General features: G+C 38.8%; 1 protein-coding gene across 6 annotated transcripts in view; it reads left to right on the forward strand.

Moving 5' to 3' along the window:
- Larp1b (La ribonucleoprotein 1B) overlaps positions 1–20,514 on the forward strand; it is a 91,803-nt gene that overhangs the window by 33,175 nt on the left and 38,114 nt on the right. The gene's annotated exons all lie outside the window — the stretch shown is intronic.

The following is a 20,514-nucleotide window of genomic DNA, read 5'->3' on the forward strand; positions in this document are numbered from 1 at the left end:
AAAAGTATCAGCACTCACTGACTTAAAACCCTTGCTTTTTTCAGGTGAAAATAATAAGAAGGCTCCTTCTCATTTGAAGGAATTAAAAACTGAAGTTATTATGCCAGGTCTTTTTCCCCCTTGTCTGGGATCAAGTCCAGGGCCTCACCTGTGCTAGGCAAGCGCTAGACCACTGAGCCCCAGTAAGGAAGGTTGAGCTTGCTTGCTCCTCCCTCCCTGCCCGCCCGCCATGAGAGCTGGCAGTCACGGGAGGGCTGTGTTCAGGCTCGACTTCCTCTGCCTACCCTAAGGTACGCGCACTGAGCTAGTGGAGACGGTGTGGACCAGCTGTGGAGGACTGAGCTGGACAGCGGCCTCTTTGTCCTGTCCATCCCATGCTGCTAGGGACACAACTTGAAGCCTTGTTCCAGTTTTTGTCTTGCCCTTCACCCCAGTCCCGGCCTCCATGTAGGTGTTAAGGTAAATTATAAGAGTGAGCCAGAGCAGTTCACTAGGCACAGCTGTTTCTTCCAGTGGTACAGGTAGGAATAAAAATAGGATCACCATGGGGCTGGGGATGTGGCTCAAGCGGTAGCGCGCTCGCCTGGCGTGCGTGCGGCCCGGGTTCGATCCTCAGCACCACATACAAACAAAGATGTTGTGCCTGCCGAAAACTAAAATAAATAAATAAATATTTAAAAAAAAAAAAAAAAAATAGGATCACCTTTTGCCCTTAAAGCTATCAAAAAAGCCCCATGGCTAAGTATTTGTTGTGGGGATAGAAGAAGGAGGGAAAGTTGAGCAGCACGTCCTACTAGGAAAGTGATTATGGTAACAGTTGTGGTTGTCCAAGGAGAGCGGGCCGTGGTGGCGTGGACTGGCCTGCTGTCCCTGGGCTTCAGGTCAGGGGGCCCCCCGTTTCCCGCCTCTTCTCCAGCCCCAGCCCTTTTGAACAACCTCTCTCAAGCTGAATATGTCAAGTGACTTAGAGCCTCAACAGTCTCTGCCTGTGCTTCGTGAAGTTCAGGGTTGAAGGTCTTGCCTGTGTACATATCACTATTTGATTCATGAGACTTAGGTTCTAGGGGTAAGGTCTATCTCAAATCCCTTTTGGAGCAGAGATGTAATAAATTCTGCTAAATAATAGGTTAAAAATGGGCTCCCTCTATTCCTCCCTTCCCTGCATTGCCTGGCTTTTCATCCTAACTTGAGTTCCTGTGTACCATCCTGGTTTGTTTCTGCTTTTCTGTTTGAGCACATGACTATAAGATCCACGAGGCTAGGTTTTTTAGTTTATTTTGTTTACTAATTAATATCTCTAGGGCTAAAACAGTTTCTGGCACAAATACTGTTCAATTCTTATTTGTTAAAGTGACAGATGAATTATGGGTGAAACATTATGCACTAATCAAAGGAACCTACTGCATACTAGTGGTTCTATGGGAAAATATTTTCAGAATTCCATTAGCAATCTTGCAAGCCAAGTTGAGAAACATGGCACTCATAGGCAGTTATCTATGTCTTTTAACTGAGGAGTAGATGGTAAAGTTAAGCATTAGGTGATACTGAGGCAGTTGCTGACCTTGTCCATTAAATGACCAGGGGAAAGTAATCTTAACTATATAGCTTTAAGCCTCATGGGTATGTTCGCAGATGTATCTCATCTTGACCTGATTCTTACCTGCATTTCAATCATTTAACTCACTCTCCTTGGTTCTGATTCTGTGCTGAACATGTAACTTCTGATCAGACTTTCACTTTCCCAGTGAGTCTCTTTAGAAGGGAGGCCATTTAACGTCCACATCGACTGAAGACCTACCGTGTTCCACAGGCAGTGTGGTGCTGGGGGACTGAGTGAAAGGAAACAAATAGTCTCTCTACACACCTAGAACTTGCCGATAATTGGGGAGTGGACAGTAAAATAAGCTCACAAATCATGATGCATTTTCTAAAGGAAAAACCAGTAGATTCCTGGTAGTCAGGGAATCTTGAGAGTCACATGAGGGTGCACCTGAGGTGTGAGAAGGATTGACTATGGTCGGTGGGGAACAGTTTTCCAGGAAGAGGGTGCAGTAAGTGTCCTGGTCCCCACTGGGGAGGATCGGGCGACTTTAGAAACCGAGAAGTCAGTTGTCTATAGTTGATACAAAAGGTGATTGTGGCTCTATTGGTAGGAGGTATATCACACTAGGTAGGATGGGCTGTGCTAAACAGTGTGGAATTTATCTCAAGTTCAAGGCAGGGTTTTTCACGAGGCAGTGGTTTGTGATCCAGTTTTTGTTTTTAGCAGACCTCTGGGTTGCTGGACCAGTGAATGGATTGCATGGGGAATTAGTAGCCAGAAGAAATCCTGGTGGGAGGTTCTCAGGAAGCTAGCCATCGAGGGGATAGATGTTGGTAGCTGAAGGTACACTGGTGGCAGAGGATGTGGAGAACCCTCCTGGGTCTGAGCCCTGATCGGGGTGTACAGGGAAGTGTGTTATGGAAGCCTCAAGCCGGCTCCCGGAGGAGAAGATAATCAGGTGCGTCAGAAACTGGGTGGGCTGAATTGGACAGGAATCAAAGAAAGCCAGACTGATGGGCAGCTGTCACGTGTCCAGAGCTGTGTTGAACTAGACCAAAGACTGGGTATAGGCTGTTTCTGACATGTCCCTTACTGCCTAAGACAACTAAAATGGCCATCTAACAGAAGCATCTACTTAGAATCTCCAAGGATCTGCAAGGTAAGGTATTATTAAAGCAGTAGAATACTCAAACCAGTTCTGCCGTGAAAGCCACTGTGGGACTTGAGCTTAGTAGCTTTGCAGAAGTGCCCAAGGTCAGGGATTCCAACGGGAGCCTTGGTTTAAATTAGTGCCCAAAGGAACACACTGCCAGAGAAGGAGAAGTTCATGTGCATTTCCACTGGTTCTCCCAGGGAACTTTAAAGGATATTTCCTTGATTGTGCTGAGCAGAACAGGGAGGAAAATAATTGAATTAGAAACTCATCATACAACCAGAATGCACACTGCCTGGGTGACTGCAGTAAAGTTACAGTGATTGTAGCCTCTAAGTTCCTTAGACACCTACCATATGCAAACGTAGATCTGTTTTGAAAACATTCACCTTCATCTTAGACTAGGAGGTATTTACTCAAGTTATTTTATAAAGAAAGTGACAGCTCACAAAGTTAAAAAACAAGGAGTGACATACCACATGTGAAAATGAGCAAAAACAACAGCTAGCAGAATCAGACGTTAACATAAGTGAGATAGTGAATTACTAAACAAAATATAGGAGTACCATGTTTACCGTATTGAAGGAAACAGGAATGTGCAGAGAAGAAAAAATTCCAAGAATAGCCATAGAATTTCTGGAAGTAGAAAGAGAGCAAAGAAGGACAAGGAGAATATATGAAAAGACAGTACAGAAGTATCTACACAGTCTTGGCAGTTGTTTGGTAAGTTTCAGATCACTTGTATAAGGGAACATCGAGTAGGTTTTATTATAAAAACCTTTTATATTTGAAAAGGTAAGCAAAAAATGAACTTGAAATGGTGAGTGAGAGAAAAGGTCTAGAATGCACACATAGTTAAGAGCTTCAGAAGGAGGGAAGAAGGAGAATGGGGCAGAGTTGGTATTTTAAGAGGTGACAAATAGGGCCTGTTCAGAACTGAGGAGAGTACTACAAGTACTCTGAAGCCCTCCCCGGGGGAAAAAAAACAGATCACTTTCAAGGAAAGAAGAGTCACCAGACGGTGGACCCCTGACTTCTTTTTTTTCTTCTTTTTGGTGGTGCTGGGGATTGAATCCAAGGCCTTATGCATCTGAGGCAAGCACTCTATCAACCGAGCTGTATCCCCAGCCTGCCCTCTGACTTCTCAACAGTAATAGATGAGGCAAACACAATGGAATTATAACCTTACTGTGCCCAGGGCAAATAACTCTAGCTATAATTGTATTCCTTGCAAAATATCTTTTAAGCAAGAAGGCACAATAAAAAATTTTTCACCAGCAGCGTCTCATTAAACAAAGTACAGAAGGTAGCACAATCACCAGACACAGTGGCACATGCCTGTGATTCCAGCAACTGGGGAGGCTGAGGCAAGAGGATCACAAGTTTAAGGCTTACCTTGGCAACTCAGTAAGACTCTGTCTCAAAATAAAGGGGCTGGGGTTTGGCTCGGTGGTAGGACGCTTGCCTAGCACGTGTGAGGCACTGGGTTTGATTCTCAGCACCATATATAAATAAGCGGAATAAAGGCCCAATGAACAACTAAAGAATATTTTTTAAATAAATAAAAAATAAAAAGGGCCTGGGGATGCAGCTCAGTGTTAAAGAGCCTGCCTAGTATGTGCAGGTCCCTGGGTTCAATCCCCAATACTTAAAAAAAAAAAAAAAAGAAAAAAAACCAGCAACACATTATTCCAGCTGCCAGTGATTCAGAAAGGACAGCAGAACAAAACAAGTGATAAATGTAAGTAAGCCTAAATGAATTGTTAATGCGTAAGATAGTAGTTTTGTCTCACAGATTTAATAGCATACTGAGAGAAAGCAGTAAGTGAATCTAGTATCTATGGGTAGTTTTACATCTGGAAAAGAGCACTGGTTATTTTTAAAGTTAATAAAGTTCATGCTTCAGTTTGAAGCACACTCATTTATAAACATGGCGGACATGGGGCTGGGGTTGTAGTTCAGGGGTAGAGCACTTGCCTCACACATGTAAGGCCCTGCATTCGATCCCCGGCACACATAAAAATAAATAAGTGAATAAAATAAAGACATTGTGTACATCTACAGCTAAAATATATTTTTAAAACAAACAAAAAACCATGGAGGACATAACCTTTAAATTAGAGAGGCAGCACGCGGGACGAACAAGGCAGCAGAGAGGGCTGAGCACTCTGGCTTGAGCAAGGCCGGGTTCATGCCCAGCCCTGGGAGAAAATAGAAGAAAGAACAAAAAGAAAAGGCAAGAAGGGTGGGCCAGTCGGGCCTAGAGTGCAAAAACAAGGTGGTGTATTTAAACTTTATATTTAAACTAGCTTCAGTGAATAGATTGTAGCAGTTTGTTAAGTACAACCAGTTGTTTAAATGTGCCATGCCAAAAAGACCAAAAGAGCAGAATGTTGCTTTGCAGCAACTGACAATCTAAAGTTCATATGGAACATTGAGGGACACAGAAAATCCCTTCAAAAAAAGCAAAGGTGAAGGACTCACACTTTCTGATTTCAAAACTTACTAAAAAGCTACAGTGACCAAGACAGTGGCACTAGCATAAAAATGAACCTGTAGATCAATGGAATAAAATTGAGGGTTTAAAATAAAGTATATGTCTGTTCTCAACTGATTGGTAAAGTGTCTATTACATTTGGTGGGGAAAGAGTAGTTGATTCATTAAGTGGTGCTGAAGTCAATTGGAGGTCCATGTACAAAAAGAAGAACTTGGACCCAACTCACATCATATAAAAATAAATTCAAAACAAACTACATATTTAAGCATTAGAGCAAGAATTATGGAATTCTTCTTTGATGTTGTTGTCATATTGTTTTTGTGGTGCTGGGGATCAAGGCCAGCCCTTCACCTGCTAAGCTTTGGCTCTGCCGAACTGAGCCACACTTCCCGGCCCCTTGACTAATCTTTGATAAAGGCAATACAGTGAAGAAAAGATAGTATCCTCAAAAAATGGAGCTGGAACAACTGGACTTCCACATGCAATCAAGATGAGACACACCATTTGCAACAATTAACACAAGGGGATCGTAGACTTAAATGTAAAATACAGAACTATAAAAGTCCTTAGACTATAAAAGACCTTGGACTTCACGTGACTTTCTGTACAAATCAAAGCATCATCTATGAAAAAGATGATTGATAAGCTGGTCTTCATCAAACTTAAAAATGTACATAAGGCACTGTAAAGAAATTGAGAAGACAAGCCAAAGACTGAGAGAAAATAGCAAAAATATGCATCTATACAAAGACTATGCAAAAACAACCGACCTAATTTAAAAATGGTCAAAAGATGCTAAACATATGGCAAATAAGAATATGTCTTATGTCATTAGGGAGTCATAAATCAAAACAGCAGTGAGATATCTGTTAGGACAGCCGGAAACCAGAATAGTGACAACCAAATGCAGATCAAGCTGTGAAAAGATACAGATGAGCCTTACATTCATCACGGAGTTAAGAAAAACAGTTGAGAAATGCTACATACCTACTCTATGTTTCCAGAAGTATGGCATTCCCCAAAAGTATGAAGACACTAAAAAGATCAGGGATTGTGGGGAGTGGGATGAATAGGTAGAGCAGAGAGGATTTTTAGGGCAGTGGAAGTATTCTCTGTGAAGCTGCAGTGGTGTGTACGTGTCACAGCTGTCAAAGCCCAGAGTGTGTACCACCAAGCGTGAACCCCAGTGTGAGCTGAGGACTGCAGGAGTGGTAGCCTGTCAGTAGGTTCATCACTGTAACCGTCATTCTGGCACCGCAGGTTACTGCTGGGGGAGGAGGTGCTTGTGTGGCTGCAGGGGCTAGATGAGAATCCTCTGCTTTGTGTTCAGCTTTGCTGTGAACCCAGAACTATTCTAAAAAACGAGATATTTAAAAAACACATTAGGATAAAATACTTGCAAATATACATCTGGTAAAGGACTTGAATTTGGACTGAGGATATAGCTCAGTTGGTAGAGTGCTTGCCTTGCATGCACAAGGCCCTGGGTTCAGTCCCGTTACAAAAAAAAAAAAAAGACTTGTATTTGGAATATATCAGGACAACGCAATAAGATAACTCACTTTAAAAATGGACAAAGAACTTAAATAGACATTTCTCCAAAGAAGATATACGTAAGGCCAATAAGCCTGTGAAAAGTTGCTCTGTATAAGTACCCATCAGGAGAATAAGTCCACAGATGTTCATTGTAGCATATAAAAAATAGTGAAAACTCAGATTTTCAACAACTGATGAATGTGGTAGGTACTTCCATGTAATGGATATTTGGCAATCAAAAGTAATGAGATACTGAAAGACGCTACATCGTGAAAACATGCAGTAAGCGAGAGGGGCCAGCCATAAGGGACCACGTAGTGTATGAGCCCATTTATATGAGATGTCCTGAACAGCCAGATCTGTGTGCACAGTGTAGGCTGAGACAGGAGGATTGCAAGTTTGAGGCCAGCTTCAGCAATGAGAGCATTTATCTTAAAATTACTGAAGATGTAGCTTAGTGGTACAGTGCTTGCCTAGCATGCTTTTGGCTCTGGGTTTGATCCCCAACACCCCCCACCCCCCACCCCAAAAAAAGGGAAAAGCTTCCTAAAATTGGGTTGAACAGCTAGGGGCTGTGGTGGGTGGTTGGGAGAAGTGTGAAGTGATGCTAATGGACATTGAGTTTCTTTGGGGGATGATGAAAACATTCTAAAATTGCTTGATAATGGTTGCAAAACAATATTAAAAAATGACTGAATTTTACACTTCAGTGAATTGTACCATAAATGAAATATATGTTACTAAAGGAGTCATTAAAAAAAAAAATAAGCTGGGTATGGTGGGGCATACCTGTAATCCTAGTTACTTGGGAGACCGAGGTTTGGTGGAGCCCAGAAGTTCAAGGACAGCCTAGACAGCATAGTAAGATCTTGTCTCAAAAATAAGTAAATAAATGGAAGAGCATCCCATGTTCATGAATGACTCGATGTTGTTAGTGTGACAATACTACCCAAAGCAATACCTCAAATAGCTAAAACATTCTTGAAAAATTTGGGTTTGATCCCCAACACCCGCACCCCCCCAGAAAAAGAGTTTATAAGCTTTTGAAAAGATACTCAAATTTACCACGCAGTATACAAATACAGGTCAGTTGTGCAAGTGAAAATCATGATATTGTCCATTCAAATGTCTATTATTGAAACTAAGTGTTTAAAAGAATGTGGGGAATCTGGAATCCCATACACTGTTGATGGGAATGTAAATTGGTGTACCCAAAGTGGAAAATTAAACAAATGCTATGGAGGAAAAAAAAGTTAACAAGCAGAAATATTATGTTATCAAGCCATTCCAATTCTATGTATATATCTGAAATAATTGAAAGGACCTAAAAGAGCAATTTACACATCCTTGTTTATAGCAGCAGCATTCACAATAATCAAGAGGTGGAAGTAATCCAGATGACCTTCAATGGGTGATGAAACAAAACGTGGTATGTAAATAAGGTAAAGTATTATTCAACCTTCAGCCTACACAGGAAGGAAAGCCTGCCTTACGCTACACAGGTGAACTTGATGGACTTTGTGTAAGGGAAATTCTCAGAAAAAGACAAATACTGCATGGGTTCACTTACAAAATCTCTCAAGTGGGGAAATTTATAGAACCAAAATGAAAGGTGATCACTGGGAGCTGAGGGAAAGGTAAAATGGGACACTGTGGAACAGGTAGAGGGTTTCCATTTTGCTAGGTAGAAGAGATCTGTAGCTGAGCATACTTAACACTATTGAACTGCACACTTTAAAAAGTTAAGATAAAGTGGTATGCTTTCTTCACCCAATTAAATTTGAAAAATTGAAATCCTAACACTCTCAAACAAAACAAAACAAAAGAATTATACTGATATCAGAACAGATTTAACAAAGAAGGCTTGGAGGCAGAGAGGATTAATAATGCTGAAATGTGTCATGTTATAAGAGCTGAGGTTCATCGGGAAAGTAGAATTTAAAAATCAGTGTACTTAATATAAAAGCTTCAGGTATATGAAACAGATTCATAGAACAAATCTACACTCACAGTGATTTAATTTACTCTAATTAAATACGGGCAAATTAGGCAATAAAACAGGGATAATTCCAGAAACATCTCTGTGCCTGGGAACAGCAGAGTATATGTTCTCTTAAGCATTTCTCTGGTTCTTTGACCTGTATTGGTTTATAATGTGAATTTCAACTAGGGGAATTATGCTAGTGGTTAATAATAAAAATGTGAAGGTAAAGTGATAATTCCCTCTGTACTTGGAAACAATGATATATTCTTAAATAACTCACTGCTTAAAATAAGTAGCAAAATCCAATGAATTGTGTCAGACACACAAAAGAGGTTTAGTCATCCCTGGGCTTAGTTTTTTGAAGAGACTAAAACTTAGGACAAAGAAGAGGAAAGTGGATGCTTCATATGAAAAAATGAGAGATGGTATTAATGTTCATGTAGCTATTTTGAAAGATGGTTTGGGTCAAATTTGAACATTTACATTACAGCAGACTTTTAGAAAAAGATGCAAATTTCCAAAACTGGATGGAAAAAATTCCAAATAATGAAATAGCCATTTTTTTAATTTTAATTTTTACTTTTGATATTTTAATTTTTTATTAGAGATTTATGGTTATACATAGTAGTTGGGTTCATCCCAAACTCATAAATGCATGGAAACCAATTTCAGTTCATGATCCCCATTTTTTCTCCCCCCTTTTTTCTTCCATCCTCCCCTCTTCCATTCTCCTTCCTCTACTAGACACCCTCTTGCTCATCTATTGTATTTGGTTCTATTATCATTCATATACATATATATATATATATATATATATATATGTGTGTGTGTGTGTGTGTGTGTGTGTGTGTGTGTGTGTGTGTGTGTTTGTAGATGGACACAATACCTTTATTTATTTTTATGTGGTGCTGAGGATCAAACCTGGTGCCCCACAAGATTCGAGGCAAGCCCTGTACCACTGAGCTACAACCCCAGCCCCTGGCTCTGTTATCTTATCCTTCCCTCCCCCTTTTCTTTATTTTATTTCAGCTTCTGAGTATGAGAGAAAACATTCGACCTTTGAGTTTCTGAGTTTGACTAATTTCACTTAGCATATTTTCCATATCCATCCATTTACCAACAAATGTCATAATTTTATTCTTTTTAAAATGCCATAATTTAGTTTTTTAATTGGCTGAATAGAACTGCATTGTATATGTGTGAGTGTGTGTGTGTGTGTGTGTGTATGTATACACACACACACATACATACATACCACAACTTCTTAATCCATTCATCTATTGACAGGAACCTGTGATGATTCCATAATTCAGCTATTGTGAATTGAGCTGCTATAAACATTGAGATGGCTCTGTAGCTACAGTATGCCGATTTTAGATCTTTGGGGAAAATAACAAGGAGTGGGATATAACTGGGTCATATGGTGATTCCAACCCTAGGTTTTTGAGGTCTCTGCATACTGCTTTCCAGAGCTGTTGTACTGGTCTGTAGTCCCACCAACAATGTACAAGTGTTCCTTTCTCCCCACAAACTCACCAGCATTTATTATGGTTTATATTTTTTATATATTGCCATTCTAACTGGAGTGGGATCAAACCTTAGTGTGTGTGTATGTATGTGTGTGTGTGTGTGTGTGTGTGTGTGTGTATATATATATATATATATATATATATATATATATATAGCTTTTGCCTGATTGCTAGAAATTTTGAGCATTTTTTGTATATTTATTGGCCTCTTTTTTTTCCTATTGAGAAGTTTCTGTTTAATTTTTTTTGCCTGTTTATAGTTAGGTTATTTGTTTCTTTTTGAGTTCTTTGTATTTTCTGGATATTAATTCCGGATATTAATTCCTTATTGGAGGAGTAGCTGGTCAAAATTTTCTAATTCTGTAGGCTCTGTCTCCATAGCTGGGCAGGAACTTTTTAGTTTGATGGCATCCTACTTGTTATTATTGGTTTTATTTTTTTGTGTGTGTGTGCTTTCGGGGTCTTATTAAGGAAGACTGTACAGCACCTATATGATGGAGTGTTGGCCCTGTGTTTTTTTCTAGCAGCTTTAAGGTTTCAGGTCTAATTCTTTCTTAAATCTTTGAATTGAGAGTTTTGTGCAAGGGTGAGAAAGAGGAGTCAAATTTCATTTTTCTACAAACAGCCATCCAGTTTCCCCTGTGCAATTTGTTAAAAGGCTGTCTCTTCTCCAAGATCTACTTTTGGCACCTTTGTAAAATATCAGATGGGCTATAGGTTGTGTGTTTGTCTCTGTGTCTTCAATTCTATTCCATTGGTCTTCATGTAGTAAAATTTCAGATCAGTTATTGTGATGCCTCCTGCTTCACTTTTCTTGTTTAGTATTGCTTTGGTTAATATGGGTCTTTTTTTTTTTTTTTTAGGTGGGGTGCCAGGAACTGAATTCAGGGGCATTTGACCACTGAGCCATATTCCCAGCCTGATTTTTTTTTTTTTAAGAGGCAGGGTCTCACTGAGTTGCTTAGTGCCTTGCTTTTGCTGAGGCTGGCTTCGAACTCATGATCCTCCTGCGTTAGCCTCCCAAGCTGCTGGTGCTGGGGTTACAGGTGTGTATTACCATGCCTGGCTTATTCTGGGTCTTTTATTCTTCCAAATGAATTTAACAATGTTTTTTTTTTCCTAATTCTGTGAAGAATGTCATTGGTATTTTGATGGAGATTGCATTGAATCTCTATATTGCTTTTTTGGTAGTATGGCCAATTGGATAATATTGATTCTGTCTCTCTAAGAACAAGGGATGCCTTTTCATCTTCTAAGGTCTTCACTTTATTTCTTCAGTGTGTGATTTTTATTGTAGAGGTCTTTGACCTCCTTGGTTAGATTAATTTCCAAGTTTTGGTTTTGTTTGTTTTTGAGATTATTGTGAAAAGGACGATTTTCCTGATTTCTTCCTCAACTGAATCACTGCTAGAGTATAGGAAGGCTATTGATTTGTGGGTATTGATCTTGTATCCTGCTACTTTGCTAAATTCATTTATAAGCTCTGGAAGTCTTCTGGTAGAGTTTTTTGGATCGTCTAGATATATATCATATCAGTGGCAAAGACATAGTTTAACTTCCTTTTCTATTTGTGTCTCTTTGATTTTCTTTTCTTGCCTATTGTTCTGGCTCATGTTCATAGGACTACATTGAGTAAGAGTGGACAGCCTTGTCTTGTTTCTGAATTGAGTGGAAATTCTTTTAAATTTTTCTCTATTTGATGTCGTGTTGGCTTTGGGATTGTCATAAGTGGCCTTGACAATATTGAGATTTGTTCCTTTGATCCCTTGCTTCTCCAGTATTTTAAAATTTTTTTGTAGTTGTAGATGGGCAGCATGTCTTTATTTTATTTATTTATTTTTTAATGTGGTGCTAAGAATCAAACCCAGTGCCTCACAAGTGCTAGGCAAGCGCTCTGCCACTGAGCCACAGCTCCCAGCCCCTCTCCAGCATTTTTAACATGAATAGGTGTTGGATTTTATCACAGACCTTTTCTGTATGTATGTATGTATGTGTGTATGTAGATGATCATGTGATTTTTGTCCTTAATCACATTGATTGAATTGTGTATGTTGAAGCACTCTTGCATGCCTGGAATGAAACCCACTTAATCATGGTGTATTATGTACTTGATGTGTTTCTGAATGTGATTTGCTAACATTTTATTGAGGATTTTTGCATCTGTGTTCATTAGGGATATTGTTCTTAAAGTTTTCTTGATGCATCTCTGTCCGGTTTTGATATCAGGTTATACTGGCTTCATAAAATGTATTTGGGAGTGTTTCCTCCTTTTCAATGTCATGGAATAGTTGAGAAAGACTGGTATTAGTGCCTCTGTGAAGATCTGGTAGAACTCAGCTGAGAATCTGTCAGGTCCTGGGCATTTCTCTTTTTGAAGGCTTTTAATTGCTGTTTCAGTTTCATTACTTAATATTGTTCTGTTCAGGTTTTCTATATCTTCCCAGTTCAATTTGAGCAGGTTATTTGTGTCTAGAAATTTGTCAGTGTCTTTCAGATTTTCCAGTTTATTGGAGTATAAATTTTCAAAATAGGATCTGATAATCCGCTGGATTTTGGAGGAGTCTGTGGTGATGTCTCCTTTTTTACCTCTGATCTCATTGATTTGCTATTTCTCACTCTTTCTTTTGGTTAGTTTGGATAAGGAGTTTGCCAATCTTATTTATCTTTTCAGAGAACCAACTCTTTGTTGCATTGATCCTGTGAATTGTTTTCTTATTCTCAATATTATTGATTTTGACTATGATCTTAATTATCACCTGTCTTCTAGTGGTTTGGGCGTTAGTTCTTCTTTTTCTAAGGCCTTGAGATGGAACATAAGCTTATTTATTTATGATGTCTCCCTCCCTGCCTCCTTCTATCCCTCCCTCTCTCCCTCTCCTCCAGCCCCTTATAGTACCAGGGATTGAAACCTGGGGTCCTTATCTGAGCCACATCCCCACCCATTTTTATTTTTTATTTTGAGACAGGGTCTCGCTAAGTTTCTTAGGGCCTCACTGAGTTGCTGAGGCTGGCTTTGAACTTGCAATCCTCTTGCCTCAACCTCCTGAGCTGCTAGGATTACAGGCATGCACTGCTGTACCCAGCTCTAATTTTTCAACGTATGCACTCAATGCTATGAATTCTCCTCATAGAATTGCTTTCATATGGTCCCAGAGATTTTGATATGTTGTGTCTTTGTTCTCATTCATTTCTAAGAATTTTTAAATTTCTGTTCTCTATTTTTCTATGATCCATTCTTGATTTAAGAGAGTATTTTTCAATCTCCATTGAAATGACACAGTGTTTATGTCATTTCTGTTATTTTTCTTGTTGATTTCTGGCTTCATTTCATTATGATATGATACATTGGGTTATATCAAATTTTTTACATTTGCTAAGATTTGCTTTGGTGGCTGAGAATATGATTTATATTGGGAAAAAGTTCCATACACAGTTTGGAAGAAGTTAAATCCATCTGTTTTGAGATGGAATATTCTGTAGATGTTTGTTAGGTCAATTTGATTTATAATGTTGTTTAGTTTGGAGATATCTTTATTGTTTTTTTTGTTTGATTGACTTGTCCTCTGGTGTTAAGGGTATATTGAAATCCCCCAGTATTATTGTATTGCGGACTATGTGGGATTTAATATCATTGAGTATTTTTTCCATGTATTGGGTGCATTGACATTTGGAGTATTAATGTTTACTCTGGTTATATCTTCTTGTTGGATTGTCTCCTTTAGTAGTATGTAGTGGCTTTCTTTGTCTCTACTGATTTAATTTTTGCTTGAAATCCACTTTGTCAGACATGAGGATATGAGAATAGCTACTCCTGCTTGTTTTCTTGGACCATATTCCTAGAATATTTTTTGCCATCCTTTTACCTGTGGGTGTCTTTGCCTATAAGTCAAGTCTCTGGTAAACAGCATATGGTTGGATTTTTTTTTTTTTTTTTGAGCCATTCTGCTAATCTGTGTCTTTTCATCAGGTGTTAAGACCACTCAACATTAGTAAGGATATGTATTTGTGGTTCCCTGACATTTGTTTTTCTGCTAAATTTTATCCTGTCTTGATTCTCATTTAGTGGATTATTCTTCTATTGAACTTCCTCTGTTTGTGGGCTTTGGGAATTGGTTTTTAGTTTCTCTGTGTGAAGTGTATCTTTGAGTATTCTTTGTAGTGCTGGTTTAGTGCTTATGAATTCTTTTAGTTTATTCTTGTCATGAAATGTTTTTATTTCCTTTTTGAATTTGAAACTGATTTTTGCTGGGTATAGTATCCTTGGCTGACAATTGTTTTCTTTTAGGATTCAGAATATCTCATTCCAGGCCCTCCTTATTTTGGGGTCTAAGCAGAGAAATCAGAAGTGATTTCTGATTTCTATTGGTTTACCTCTAAATGTGACCTGATGTTTTTCTTTTATGGCTTTTTTATATTCTTTCCATGTTGAAAACCTAGAGAGTGTCTGCATTGCGGGAAGCAATAGTGACTTTTAGGATTTCATTTCCTAATAGTATAAAACAGTGATGCAGTTTCTGTGGCTAGCATAAGAAAGTGTCACAATTTTGACAATTCAAAACAAAACACACTCTTGTGTAGACCAGACGTCTCGGTAAGCTGGTGAGCTCAGCTGGGCCTGTGCTGGCCCTCACAGGCTGTAGACTAGCACCCCTGTGCCTGTGCTCTTGTCTTCAGCTTTTGTGTTATGAGCTCACTCATCATATTTAGTGCAACAAGAATCGAGCCGTTTTTTTTTTTTTTTTCTTCAGATATTGGGAGAGTAGTCACTGCTTAAAATGTGATCTATGAGAAGGATGACAGGGCTATTAAAATGAAGAAAAAATGATTTTAAAAAGTCTAATATTTACAGAAATGTCTATATGTTCAACTAATACCCATTACCTAACTTCCAAACTGTCTTTGCAGTTTCTCCTTTGGGAAATTTTATAAAATGTCAGGTTGGAATGTAGCAAAGTTGAATTCTTTCTGGCTGAGTGTAGGGCCTGCATTTCTTTCCTGACTCTGGAGCCTCTCATTTCCATGAGACCCTCAGTACTCCTGGCAGAATTGCAATCTCAGTCTTTAAACCAGCAGCAGGACAAAAACCGATCTCTTGGCATCTCTCATTTTTCCTTCTATTGCTTCTCTCCTGTCTGCTACTTGAAAAAGTTCTCTGGAAAATCCAGAATAAGATGCCTGTTAAGATTTGTGATCTTAATTACATCTGTGAAGTTATTTTTTGTCAGTGTAAAGTAACATAATCATACCACCAGGATTGAGGGATCTGGATATCTCCGGGGGCTGTCCTGCCAGTGAACCAGAGGGCAGATTTTCAAGAAGGTGCTCCTGACCTTGGGGGAGAACATTATGTTTTATAACCACTTGATGGAAAGACATAAGACAAGATGTTGAGAGGGAGCATCAGAGTTCATGTGTTCAAAGATTCAGTATGGTAAGGTAGTTGTACCCAGGTGGAAAGTCAGTTAAGTTCCAATAGATTTTTTTTTAATTTGTTCTAGTTTGCTGTACAAGACAGTAGGATTCATTTTGACACATCGGACATAAATGGAGTATAACTTCTCATTCTTCTGGTTCCAATAGATATTTTTTGTTTTTTAGCAGTGCTAGGATGGAAGCCAGGGCCTTGTGAGTGCCCTGCCAGTGAGCTGTGTCCCCAGCCCTTCAATAGTTTTGCTTTTTTTCTTTCTTGAACCTGACACTTGAGTCTAAAATTTGTAGGGAACTATGATGGACAAAAAAACTGAAATCCCTCCTAAAGGCAGGGGACATGTTTGAATATATAAAGTAGGAGCGGAGTAGGAAGTCCACAGTTCTGCCAGTGTGGACATTTGTTAAATGGCAGGCTTACAGATCAGTGAAGAAGGAGATTTGAATTTTCCTACCTGGTGCCAGAAAACTTGTTTGCAGCAGGCAGCAGGAAGAGAATGAAACCACTGCTTATGTGGCATTGTTAAGGGAAAACAAGATCTTCATGACCTCAGAGTAGGCAGATTTTCTTAAGGCTACACAAAAAAGCAGTCTTAAGGGACAGGGTTGATGAAATCAATACAAAGAAATTTTCATTAAAGTATCTAAGAGTCCACAAATTGAAAAAAAAAAAAAAAAAGATGAATTGATCATAGAGAACCAATCAATGAAAGTCACAGTAGAATACTGGTTCTAAGACAGGGAACCAGCATCAACAGAGGAACAGATTGAAAACGTGGAAAAATGGTCAGTATTCATCAAGGAGATGAAAATTAGTAGTTCAATAAAATATTTCATAAGATCCACATTAACAGACTTAAAATTTTGTCAGATGCAAGTTTGGGACTATTAATTTGCCTATGGGATAAAAAATGGTAAATCACCCTCTAATAATTCACCATTTCCACTCAGGAATGTATTCTCAAGATGTGCTGTTCAAACATGGAGCCTTTCACCACACGTGGTTTCTGAGCCCTTACAATGTGCTTGACCCAAATTAAGATTTTTAAATATAAAATACTGGATCTTGAAGATCTAGTATAAAAAGAATAAAATGCTTTTGTTTTTAATAGTTATTACATATTGACATATTGGGTTAAAATATTAAAAATCTACCTGCTTCATATATATATGAAGTAACTTTTAGGATTTCATGTCCTAATAGTATAAAACAGTGTGTGTGTGTGTGTGTGTGTGTGTGTGTGTGTGTGTGTATATATATATATATATATATATATATATATATAATTTTTTAAGTATTTTTTGGGAATTTAAGATTGCATTGTGTTTATATTGAATAGCACTACCCTAGCAGAGCTCAGAATTAATTATCGGGAGCAATATATGATGACAGAATAAATTTCTTATATTCTAGTTGAAAATAACCAAAATGTCCATTGGTACTTGACTAGATATGAAGTCATTTAGTAACCAGTGTCATACTATATAGTGGTTGGAATAAACATGGCCATGCATCTTTATGCATACCACACATCTCAGTACTTAAGTGTAGCAGGTTAAATGAGGTTATACAGAGTGTGATTTCCACAGAGCTCAAGACAGAGAAGGCTTTTTCTCCCACAAATACAAACAAAGGAGGTTACTTACGGATTTGATATTCAGAATAATTATATTCATTAAAGAATTCCACAAGAAAGGTAGATAATTTAGAAGTCAAGAGAATATATTTGGAATGTATACAGTCAAAAATGATTTCCAGGGGCTGGGGGTGTGGCTCAGCGGTAGATCACTTGCCTAGCATGTGTGAGGCACTGGATTGGATCCTGAGCACCACATAAAAATAAACAAATAAAGGTATTGTGTCCATATATACCTAAAACATTTTTTAAAAAGATTTCCAAAATGTGTAAAAAAAGTTTTATGATTCCATAAGCAAATTGAATAATAAAAAAACATGCTGTTCCATTAAAAATTGGGCTAAAGATTTGCATGGAGTTTTGCAAAAGTGGTATTCCAGGTGGCTGTTAGGCAAGTGGGAAACACCCTTCCTGTGAATCATGAAGATGCACATTGAAACTGCAGTGAGGTGTTTCTTGGTACAATGTTATCTTCTCAGTATTTCCCTTTCTGTGTCAGCCATTTCTGCTCCTTGTTATTTCTTCTTTTCTACTTACTTCAGGTTTAATTTGCTCTTATTTCTGTTTTCTTAAATTAGACACCTATGTGATTCATTAATAAACTTTTCTTCATTTTACATAGGCATTTAAAGCTCTACATTCCCCATTAAGTACTGGGGCTGTAGCTTAGTGGCAGAGCGCTTGCCCTGCATGTGTGAGGCACTAGGTTTGATCCTTAGCACCACATCAAAATAAACTGATAAAATAAAGGCATGCTGTCTATCTACGACTACAAAAAAAAATTGTTTTTTAAATTCCTCTTTAAGTATAGCTATATCTGGCAAAATCTGATGTTGTTTGTGTTGTTGTTATTTTGGTGGTGCTATTGGGGATTGAATCCATAGTTATTCTTATCACCGAGGTACTATATCTCCAGCCCTTTTTAAAAAATTTGAGCAAAGTTTCACCAGGTTTCTGAGACTGGCCTCAAACTTGTGATCCTCCCACCTCTGCCTCCAGGTTGGCTGGAATTACAGGCATGTACTTCCGTGCCCAACTTGGGTTTTTTTGTGTGTGTGTGGCGGGGTGAGTTACTAGGGATTGAACTCAGGGGCGCTTGACCACTGAGCCACATCCCCAATCTGATTTTGGATTTTATTAAGAGACAGGGCCTAACTGAGTTGCTTAGTGCCTCACTTTTTGCTGAGGCTGGCTTTGCACTTGCGATCCTCCTGCCTCAGCCTCCTGAGCTGCTGGGATTATGGGCATGTGCCACTGCGTGTAGCTGCAATGCCCAACGTGGAACTGTTGTTCTTACTATTCATTTTGGACATGTTGTTTTTTAACATTTTGACTCATAGATTATTTAGAAGTATGTTTTAAATTTCTTAAATTTAAATTTTTATTTAAATATTTAAATATTTGAATGATTAAAACATACATGCCCATATTTATAGCAGCATGATTCACAATAACTAAACAATGGAACCAGCCTAGGTGTCCATCAGTGGATGAATGGATAGGGAAATGTGGTATCCCACAGTGGAGTTGAATAAAATGAGGTAATATGCAGGAAGATGGATGGAACTTGACAACATTACATTAAGCAAAATAAGCCAGATTCATAAGGTCAAGGGTTGCATGTTTTCTCTCATATGTATGTGGAAGCTGGAGCAAAAAGGAAAAGAAAGGTGGGGGGTCTCATGAAAACCAAAGGGAGGTCAGTTGAGTAGGGGAGAGGGACCAGGGGAGGGAGGAGAGGAGGGAAAGGGAAATACTGGGGAATGATATTGGCCAAATTACATCATTATATTGTGTGCATGTACAGATATGTGATGACAGGTCCCACCATTATGTGCAACTATAGTGCACCAATAAAAACATAGAAACAAAGTATTTTTATTACAGGAAAATGCACACAAGCATGTGAACTATTTTGAAATGCATGGTTCAATGTTGGGAGACTTTTGGAATATCTTTAATTTATTGATTTATAATATAATTCCATTGAGGTTAGAGAATATATTTAATAAGATTTTAATCTTGAAATAGTTCCTGAGACTTATGGCCCTGTGTGTGGTCTACATTGGTTGAGTGCTTCATGTACACTTAAAAATAACTTAGAATTTGTTAGGGCTGATTGTGTTTCAGTGTCGACCAGTCCTGTTTATTTCATTATGTTGTTGGATTTTTCTGTATCCTGTTGATTTTATTTTCCCCGTGCACTACTCAGAAAAGTGTTAAAACCTTCAACTGATTGAAATTTGCCTATTTCTTCTTTTAGTGGTATTAGTTTTTGCTTCATTTATTTTGTAGGTCTGTTATTAGACGCATAGGTATTTAGAATTGTTATCGACTCTTGTCATTATGAAATGGGCCTTTTTATCTCCTTTAATACCTTGTCTGAAGCCAACTTTGCTGGTTTTCTGTTTGTTTACGTTCAACCTATTTGCGCTGTTATTTTGAAACATCCCATAATCAGGCCCTAGTCAGATTTGATGCTTCGTGTTCCCTTTGACCCCTTTCACCGGGGTCCACTCTGCTTCCTCTTTGTACCCCTTCAAACATGGTTTCATGGCTTCGCTACAGCCAACAGCAAGCTTCCTTAATCCCCCAGACTGTTGTGAATCATTAGTGAGCCACTCTTCACTCTTCCACCTGATGTTTGGTATCTTCTGGCTCCTGAACAGAAGAACCTTACAGAGACAGTTCTCTTACCAGCCACGCCACTTTTTCTGCTGCTGTTGTCAAATCCTTTTGCATGTATTCTGTGCCCATCTCAAGCTAGAGAGAAGAAAGGAGCAGAAGAGGGACGTCATGAGAGGGGAGGCAGGCCAGTAGCATGGAGGGGAGGGAGGGACAGGGCAGGGCTGGGGGGGGGAGGGACCCAGGTACATGGTGGGGCAGGTACAGGTGCATTCCTGTGAATAACTATAGTGCCCCAGTTTAGAGTGTCGTCACTTGTGCTTTACACCGTCAGCTAGCTGTCTTTTAAGGAAATTGTGAAAAGAAGAAGCATATTCACCACACCTACTACATTACAAGACCAAAGTCTGACAGTGTCAAGTCTTGAAAAAGACGTTGCGTATCAGGAACTCACGCTCCACTCTCCATGTTAGATTACGTTGTTAGCGCCTCCTTTTTATATTGATCTTCTCTTGGTGTCCACAGGGGACTGATTACATGTCAACTTACCCACAAAACACATGCAAAAATCTCGGGATGCTC

This window comes from Marmota marmota, unplaced genomic scaffold, assembly GCF_001458135.2.
Source record: "Marmota marmota marmota unplaced genomic scaffold, marMar, whole genome shotgun sequence".
NCBI classification, from domain to species: domain Eukaryota; kingdom Metazoa; phylum Chordata; class Mammalia; order Rodentia; family Sciuridae; genus Marmota; species Marmota marmota.